Source organism: Euphorbia lathyris, chromosome 2 (assembly GCF_963576675.1).
Source record: "Euphorbia lathyris chromosome 2, ddEupLath1.1, whole genome shotgun sequence".
NCBI lineage: Eukaryota > Viridiplantae > Streptophyta > Magnoliopsida > Malpighiales > Euphorbiaceae > Euphorbia > Euphorbia lathyris.
In genome coordinates, this window is record NC_088911.1 from 8,515,342 (window position 1) to 8,524,195 (window position 8,854).

Sequence of the window (8,854 nt, forward strand, 5' to 3'; positions counted from 1 at the left end):
AGCATTCGTAAAAAACAATAATAGTTCTTATAGAGTATTTAGGTGCTTGGGGAATTGATTCAGATACAATTAGATGGACAAACAGGAAAACATGTTCATCGAATAATAGATGGCGTGAGATATAAAGTTTAGAAGTGTGAGGGTAAAAAAATTTGTATCACTTATGTTATTTAGAGTACTCCAAGAAAATAGAAGGTAATGATCAATGTTCAAGCTTGTTTTTGGTATACAGATGAAGCCAATGATAAGACAAGCATTCAAACACATGCATGAAATATAATCAGGTGACAATCTAAATAACTGATGAAAAGGATAATCAAATTATAGTTGATCCATATGCAATTGATTAATAGTGCAAATACCCATTTCAAATGCATTGATCTAGTAAATAGGAGAAATATGTGAATGATGTAGTAAAGATAAACCAATTTCAACTATGTGCATGTGCTTTTTGTTCTGCACAACTATTTTGTTCATGTGAGTAAGGACATGAAATTCTTCGATTAACTCCATGTTCACTAAAAAAGGATGCTAATTCCTGAAACTCACGACCCTAGTCAGATTGAAAAGATTGAACGGGAGCACTAAAAAATTTCTCAATAAGGCATTCAAAACTTTTAAATATTTGACACACCTAAGATTTATTTTTGAGAAATTATGTCCAAGTATATTTACTATAATGATCATACAATAGAACATATAATATCTAGAACCATCATGAGCAGTAAAACAAGAAGGACCCCACACATCTGAACAAATTAATTCAAGAGATTTTTGTGCATCATAATGAGAAACAAGAAATAGGAATGTATGAAAAGAGTAAAGCTTAAACCTAACCTTCTTCCTTATGTGGTTTGGTACGATTCACAAAAGGGTGCATGGACACAAGAATAGTAGCAATACCACTCGCCAGGCCTAAACTATCCAAAGCTCACATCAATAACTAGACATGATGCCAATGGGTTTATAACTGGCATAACTGGTACATAAGTCCAAAAAAGGCATAGAGCTTCAAGCGGCATCATTTTTAGAGCAAAACTTTCCCTGTAAGAAAAGGCGTGAATCATTAATCCTAGCATCTTTGATCTCTTGAATTAAGGTCTCCTACTAATAGAATAAACATGACACATTGTATTTTTATTTCGCAAAGAAGAATTATTATTATGACTCAGTAGTTTGTGAACTACACCATAAAAAAACATGTTCCAATCGAGCATGCCAGACATATAAACTAGCAAAGTTAGATCTAACTAAAGATGATTGCAGTAACCGAAGAGTATAAAGACCCTGATCACTCTAGCCTTGATGCAGAATTTTCCTCGTTGCTAAGTATTTGATAAGATAAGAATTAGAAGAAAACAATCAATATAAACTAGATTAACATTAGTCAGAGCAAAAACAGATAATATGTTAGTGTGAGATGATGAAACTTGTAAAACATTATGCAATTGAATTGGAAATTTTACCCAAAGAAAATGATGACTTGCTAATATTAGGAAGAGAATAGCCATTACATAGAGTAACTCCTTATGGTCTTTGATATTCAGAATGAAGTCGAAGATTTCCATATCACATGTTAGATTATGAGTAGCCCTAGAATCAATAACCCAAGATTGTGAAGCCAAATTTGAGGATGGCTAGACACAATTGTTGTTTCCTTAGTTGCCTTTAACAAGCTCGTGTTATATGCATGTTTCCTCTACAATTGTGGCATACAAGTGGTGTGGGTTTATTGTTACCATATTGTACTGCATATTGGGGCTAAAAATTGCCACTGGGGTTTCCATGAAGTTGCTACTATGAGGTGCAACCTTGGTCTCGATTTGTGCAACCACGCCACCATAAGAGTCATACCTCCTTTAATATAATGAATGGTGGGACTAGTAACATCAACGTTATCAATCTCCAGTTGATGTTCTTCACTTACTAACAAACCAATAAGCTCATCAAAGCTAACAGTCTCCAGTTGAGCATCGAACTCCCTAATAAAGGAGTGATAATTAGATCCTAGACCTAAAAGAATAGCATCACATAGATCATTGATAGGGGCATTTTATCCATACCTTTTAGCGTGATTTACGGTATAATTTCGAGCTTAATAAGTAAGTTTAATCACAAAAATAATATGTTTTCGAATAAATTACAAAATAAAAATAAATTTTATGTTTTCAGTTGATTTCCTTAGTTTTGATTAATTTCATAAAAATAAACGTCAAGCTAACTCGGTTATCAAAGATCGTATTTTTCAGGTACAGAGAAGAAAACAATCAAGCACTAATTCACGGATATGCGGAGCGCAAAACATGGCACGCGGGGCGTAGCCACTTCCCCTCAAAACACGGCAGTCAATTGCACATTCCCACTTGGTCAATACCTACCACGCGGGGCGTAAACTATAGTACACGGGGTGTCTCTAGTGTGAATTGAAGACAAAAGTTCCAGGAACCCAACTACGCGGGGCGTAAACCAAACTACACGAGGTGTCCCAGGCATACTTCAAGTAAATAAGTTCTAGGAGCTCAACCACGCGGGGCGTATCCCAGTTTACGAGGGGCGTGGTTGAGTCAACTAGTCTAAATCTGGTCCACGCGGGAGAAATTATCAACGGGATGGACTAATCTTGCAGATACGCAGGACGTACTACCTTCTACGCGGAGCGTACCTTGTGAAACCTGCAAAAATAGTGTGAATTCTTATTTGTAACTTGTGTATTTATGATTTTACCCCCGAGCTTGATATGTATAAATAAGAGTGATTAGCACTCATTTCATCATTCAGACTTTTGTATAGCTAAACTCTACCACTTTAAGAGCTTGTTCATTTGTTCCGCCATCCCGTCGAAGTTCCGTTCCACCCTCTTCCACCAAGCTCGAGAAGTTTCACCTCCAAGACCTAGGTGACGGCCTTGAGTCCGGTTAGCTAGTTCTAAGGACCGATTCTCCCCTTTTACTTGCTAATTAGCTTGCACTCTTCCTATGTACTAGGCTTGGTTGTACTCATATTCTTTTCATTCTATATTTATAATATATGATTTGCAATTCCCGTTTCTTTATACGTGTTGATATTTGCTACTTTTTTTTATATTCTTAATTGATTATTGTGTAGGGGAGACACGATTTCTGGCGACCCGTAGGGACGGGTTATCTTTAGGGATTTATATAGGTGCTGCCCTACCGGGAGTAACATTCCGGAAACCGTAGGAATTGACAAGCCACGAAACTTACAGGCCCTAGTTTCTGATCCCCAGCATTAGACACGCCTTGACTAGGAACCACATCGTCTAAGTACTTCATGGTGTGGTCCGTCTACACATAGTCGTCTTTGCAAGAGTAAAGTATCAATCGTATACGTTCAGAGTCTTTGCTTATTATAATTATAATTTATCATAGTCCGTAGAGTTCAGTTATACAAGTCTGTCTCACTGTAGTTTAGAAGTAGTTTGTACTTGTCACCCAAACCAACCTAAAGTATTCACCGCCTAGATAATGAATAGAACCGAGTAGTTTAATACTTGTAGATATAAATCCCGTGGATTCGATACCCGGTCTTAATCGGATTATTACTTGATACGACGGGGTACACTTGCCCCTACGTAGTAGCGTCTAGTAGAGTTTAAGCACACACACGTTACATCTTACTTATTTTACCGCACTACTAGATTCTCCCATCAATCATCAGTAGAAATAATATATTGCAAAGTGGTTAACTGATCAATTATTACTTTTTCTTTCCAATCATAGATTATGATATTGTCATTCCCTCGACGTAGCTGATGCAATTGATTCCTCACATTCCTGATGTGAGATCTAACCAGGTGAATAAGTAGAGAAAATCTTGGTACATGCTTCACGAGTTTTCATAGCTCCAACCATTAAGAGATAACATTCTATAGCATCAATGATACAAATAACTAAATACTTATTGACCACGTCTTCTCCAAGCACTATGATCAGGGTTCAATTGTCCGGTTGGAAGATACTTCAGTGGAAGAACAATGAGTTCAAGATGTTCCAAATCACAAGTCGATAGCAATGACATCATCTGTGTTTTCCACACTAAAATAATCGATGGTGTTATCTTGATGGATAACTAACTAGAGAGACTAGCCGAGAACAATGTAGGCTGGCTAAATTGTAAGACAAAAGCAAATGTTCCATGGTTGATGGTCATGAAGGTTGCGATGTTGTTGCCGTAATTGGCACTGGACAGGGTTCCCGAAGAGTTCCTGTCGGTTGTGGATTGAGTGCCAATAACGGTAGTTCTAGCCATGGTAAGGATTAAGAGAACATAGAAGGTATAAGGTGGCGGAAAAAATAAAACCGAAAAACTTTAGGATTTGAATAGTAATTAGAGTATGACTTTGATACCATGAAAATATATAACTACATATGTGTATACTCACACAATCTTAAAGAGGAACCCTAATTACGAAAGGAATACTAGAAAAATTAGGATAACCACAAAACCCTAAAACCCTAACCCTAAAAACTTATATACCGTAACTCTATCACAAATAAAGCAAATTAATTTTTGTTTATATTATACTAACTAGTTTTTGACCCGTGCAATGCACGGATTCTTCTTAATATATAAATATTAACAATAATATAATTTAATAATTAATATTAATGATATAAAGGTGCTATATAAATTAAATATTATTATTTTATTTTCACATTTAATTAAAATAATCTTTTTATAGATAAATATAATATCATAATTAAAATTAATATAGATTCTCAGTTGTCGTGAAGCTCTTAGTTGGTTGAAGAAGGAAGGTTATCCGAATGTTCATCTGGAAATGGATTCTCAGCTCTTGGTTCTTGCAATTTCTGGAACTACAGAACTAGTTTCCCCTTTTGGCATTATTGTTGATGATTGTAAAGCTCTGATTAGCGAGCTAAATATTTTATCTGTTTCTTTCATTAGGAGGTCAGCGAATAAGATTGCTCATATACTTGCAAGAGCGTCTGGTTCTGTGTCTGATTATGTTATATGGAAACATAATCCCCCCCAGTTCATTTGTAATGACTTAAGTGCTGATATTGAATAATAATATTTCTTTTGTTTTCAAAAAAAAAATATTATATTTTTTATCAGTAAAAAATAATGAAGTAACACCTCAGCTCCATCGTTATTGTTTTATATTATGTATAGATATGTAGAGAATTAGAGAGATTTTAGGGATTAATTTAAATTATGTAGAACTTTTAGATATAGATATGCAGAGAATTAGAGAGATTTTAGGGATTAATTTAAATTCTATAGAACTCTTAGATATAGTACGGATAAAATAATCTTTTTATAAATAAATATAATAATATAACTAAAGTTAATATATTATATTTTTTATCAGTAAAAAATGAGGAAGTGACACCTCAGCTCCATCGTTACTGTTTTATATTATATATAGATATGTAGAGAATTAGAGAGATTTTAGGGATTTATTTAAATTTTGTACAACTCTAAGATATAGTACGGATAAAATAATCTTTTTATATAAATAAATATAATAATATAACTAAAGTTAATATATTATATTTTATATTATATTTTTTATCAGTAAAAAAAGAGGAAGTGACACCTCAGCTCCATCGTTACTGTTTTATATTATATATAGATAGATATGTAGAAAATTAGAGAGATTTTAGGGATTAATTTAAATTATGTAGAACTTTTAGATATAGATATGCAGAGAATTAGAGAGATTTTAGGGATTAATTTAAATTCTATAGAACTCTTAGATATAGTACGGATAAAATAATCTTTTTATAAATAAATATAATAATATAACTAAAGTTAATATATTATATTTTTTATTATATTTTTTATCAGTAAAAAAGGAGGAAGTGACACCTCAGCTCTATCATTACTGTTTTATATTATATAATATTGATAGATATGCAGAGAATTAGAGAGATTTTAGGAATTAATTTAAATTTTGTTGAACTCTTAGATATAGTACGGATAAAATAATCTTTTTATAAATAAATATAATAATATAACTAAAGTTAATATATTATATTTTTTATCAGTAAAAAAGGAAGAAGTGACACATCATCTCTATCGTTACTGTTTTATATTATATATAGATTTGTTAGAAAATTTGATTATCATTTGGCATTTTATAATAATGCCCCCTTAACACGCAAAACACTATTAATTAATTAAATATATTACAAACATGACGTAGGTTAGAATATGGTGTGAAGGGAAGAACATTCCTTTCCCACTCAATTTATTATTATTATTATTATTATTTGGAGGAAAATCATATCATACTGATAATTATTATACAATTTATGAAATTAATTTCTTAATGAGTCAAGATATTACTTATTTATTTTAATTTCTTAATGAGTCAATGCTTAATTATTTGTTTCCTTTTATCCTGAAATCCATAAATATATTCACCAAAAATTGATGCCACTTGTACAACAACAACAACAAAATTTTGGCATGAAAATTCTGAACCCGACGGTCTATATTAATCGTTCGGAGTGAGTTATTAATATATATTTTTGATCCTAAAGTGATTGAGGTTTTGGTTTTACAATATAACCTGATATGGTTACAATATCTTAATCTCTTTAATGTCTTGGTCGAAATGGATGTGAATAGTTTGTTTTTGTCTTGCGTGGACTTGACGGAATATGGAAATATTGTCCAAGATTATAAAGGAATACTGCAACAAAGGTCAGACTTTAAAGTGTCATTCGTTCTTAGATTAGCTAATAGGGTGGCGCACTGTAGTGCTCGTCTAGTCCTATTCAATGCTGGTTTAATTATTTATTTTATTACTATTCTCTGGCTTGAAGCTACTTTGTACAAGGATTGAACTCTTGATTCTTAAATAAAATCATCCGCTTTTATATATATATATATTGATTATATGTTATTCGTGTGGAATTTCTAGAGAATTTAATGGTTTCGAGATGAAACATAAGTGAAACAAAAATTAAATCACCAGTATTTTCTTGTTAAGAATTTAAGATTTATTATACTGTTGTCATTCCTGGTAATTAAGGACCATGATTATATTAATCATGTATTATTATTATTATTATTATTTTGTTATAATCATAGGCTTAATATATTTATAATTAATTAGTAACTCAATTTAACAAATATCATAAACTTAATAAATAAAAAATGAAAATAATATACATTAAAAATATAATTAATTAATTACTTGTTTGATTCTTATTTTTATAGTTTATTTTTGTCCTTTTTACTCTAAATAGTAAGTATTTGACTAGAATTAAAAAAAAAACAAATGTAAATAACTATTTTGTAAATGAAATCAACTCATATACTACACAAAAAGTTAATAGAACAGTTTTAATTATATATTTGTATGATAATTAGTGTATAGTATTAAAAAGAAGAAGAGTTAGTAAGAAGGAAAAGGAATGGGAAATAAGAAAGTCATAGGGGGAAATGAGTAGTGGGGTACATGAAAACTTCCATCTATATATATGTCAAAACAAACAAACAAAATTGATCATACCCTCTCAAATCACAAATCCTCCCAAATCCAATCCACTAAATTTAAATCCTCATCTTTCAATTAACTTCAATCTATGAAATATAGGTTTTAGGGATAAGGAACATTTGCATGGAAAAGTCTATTTGAAATGATAATAAAGTTAATAGGGTTACTCCGAGTTGAATCTCTGTTTGTCAGGTTTGAGATTTGATTTTTCACTCTATCAAAATTTAGCCGTTACTGATATGTAATCTGTAAATTTCACTTTAAATCTCTATCGGCGTTTATAGTTTGTCTGGAATGATAATAAAAACTAATTTTGAGCTTTACCTATCTGTTGAAATTTTTTGGTCAAACGATTTCTTGTAAATAAATATTAAAAAAAAAAGCAAAAAAAAAACAAATTAAAAAAATCATGTGGTTTTACAATTTATAAATTGATGATTCAGATAAATTTTATTACATCGTTCACTTTTTTTTATCACTATAAATTATTGTCAAATACCTATTTTTCAGGTTATCATTTTTTAACAGATTTTCTTGTATTAATTTGGAATTTGGTATTAGTATAATGTAAAATTTAAGAATTTTTATGTCATGAAATGAAATTTATCAATCATAATAGGGTAAACAAATTATTAGTCCCTATATTTTTACATATTATATTTTGTAATGGTAAAACATTTATTTTCCTATTTGCTTATTTTCTTCTTTTCTTTCTCACATAATATTTCTCTCTCCAATATGTAGTATTTAATTTATTAATTTTTAAATAATTATAGAACTTCAATTTAGCGATGTTGTAGATTTTGTTTCACTAAAACAAATAGATAAAAGATATCTCAAAAATTAAGCTATATAAAATTGTAAATGTAATTTTTTTTATCTCTAATAAACTTCATAGATAAAATAATAATAAAAAACTTTTGAAAATTTGATCCAGATTCGTAATAATATTCAGTATTAAATGAAATAAAAATAAAAATTTAAGAGAATAGATAATATATTCTTTTATATATTAATCTGTATAAGTACATAAATATTAGTGTATATATTGTACAAATTTCATTTATTATAGATATGGTGATTAAATTTGAAAAAAAAAATTTATATATATCTAAGACTATTTTTGTACTTTCATATACAAAATTAAAAGAATAGATAAATAGTTGACTAAGATAAAACTTAAAAACCTTAAAATATATGTGTAATTTACTCAGTAAAAATATAGGAATTAATTAATTATTTACCGGTTACAAATAATATTAGCCGCGTTATAGTTTAGTTACTATTCATATATTTTACTCAAAAATAAATATTTTTACATAATAAAATAATAAAAAAATTAATTATTGATATCATTTG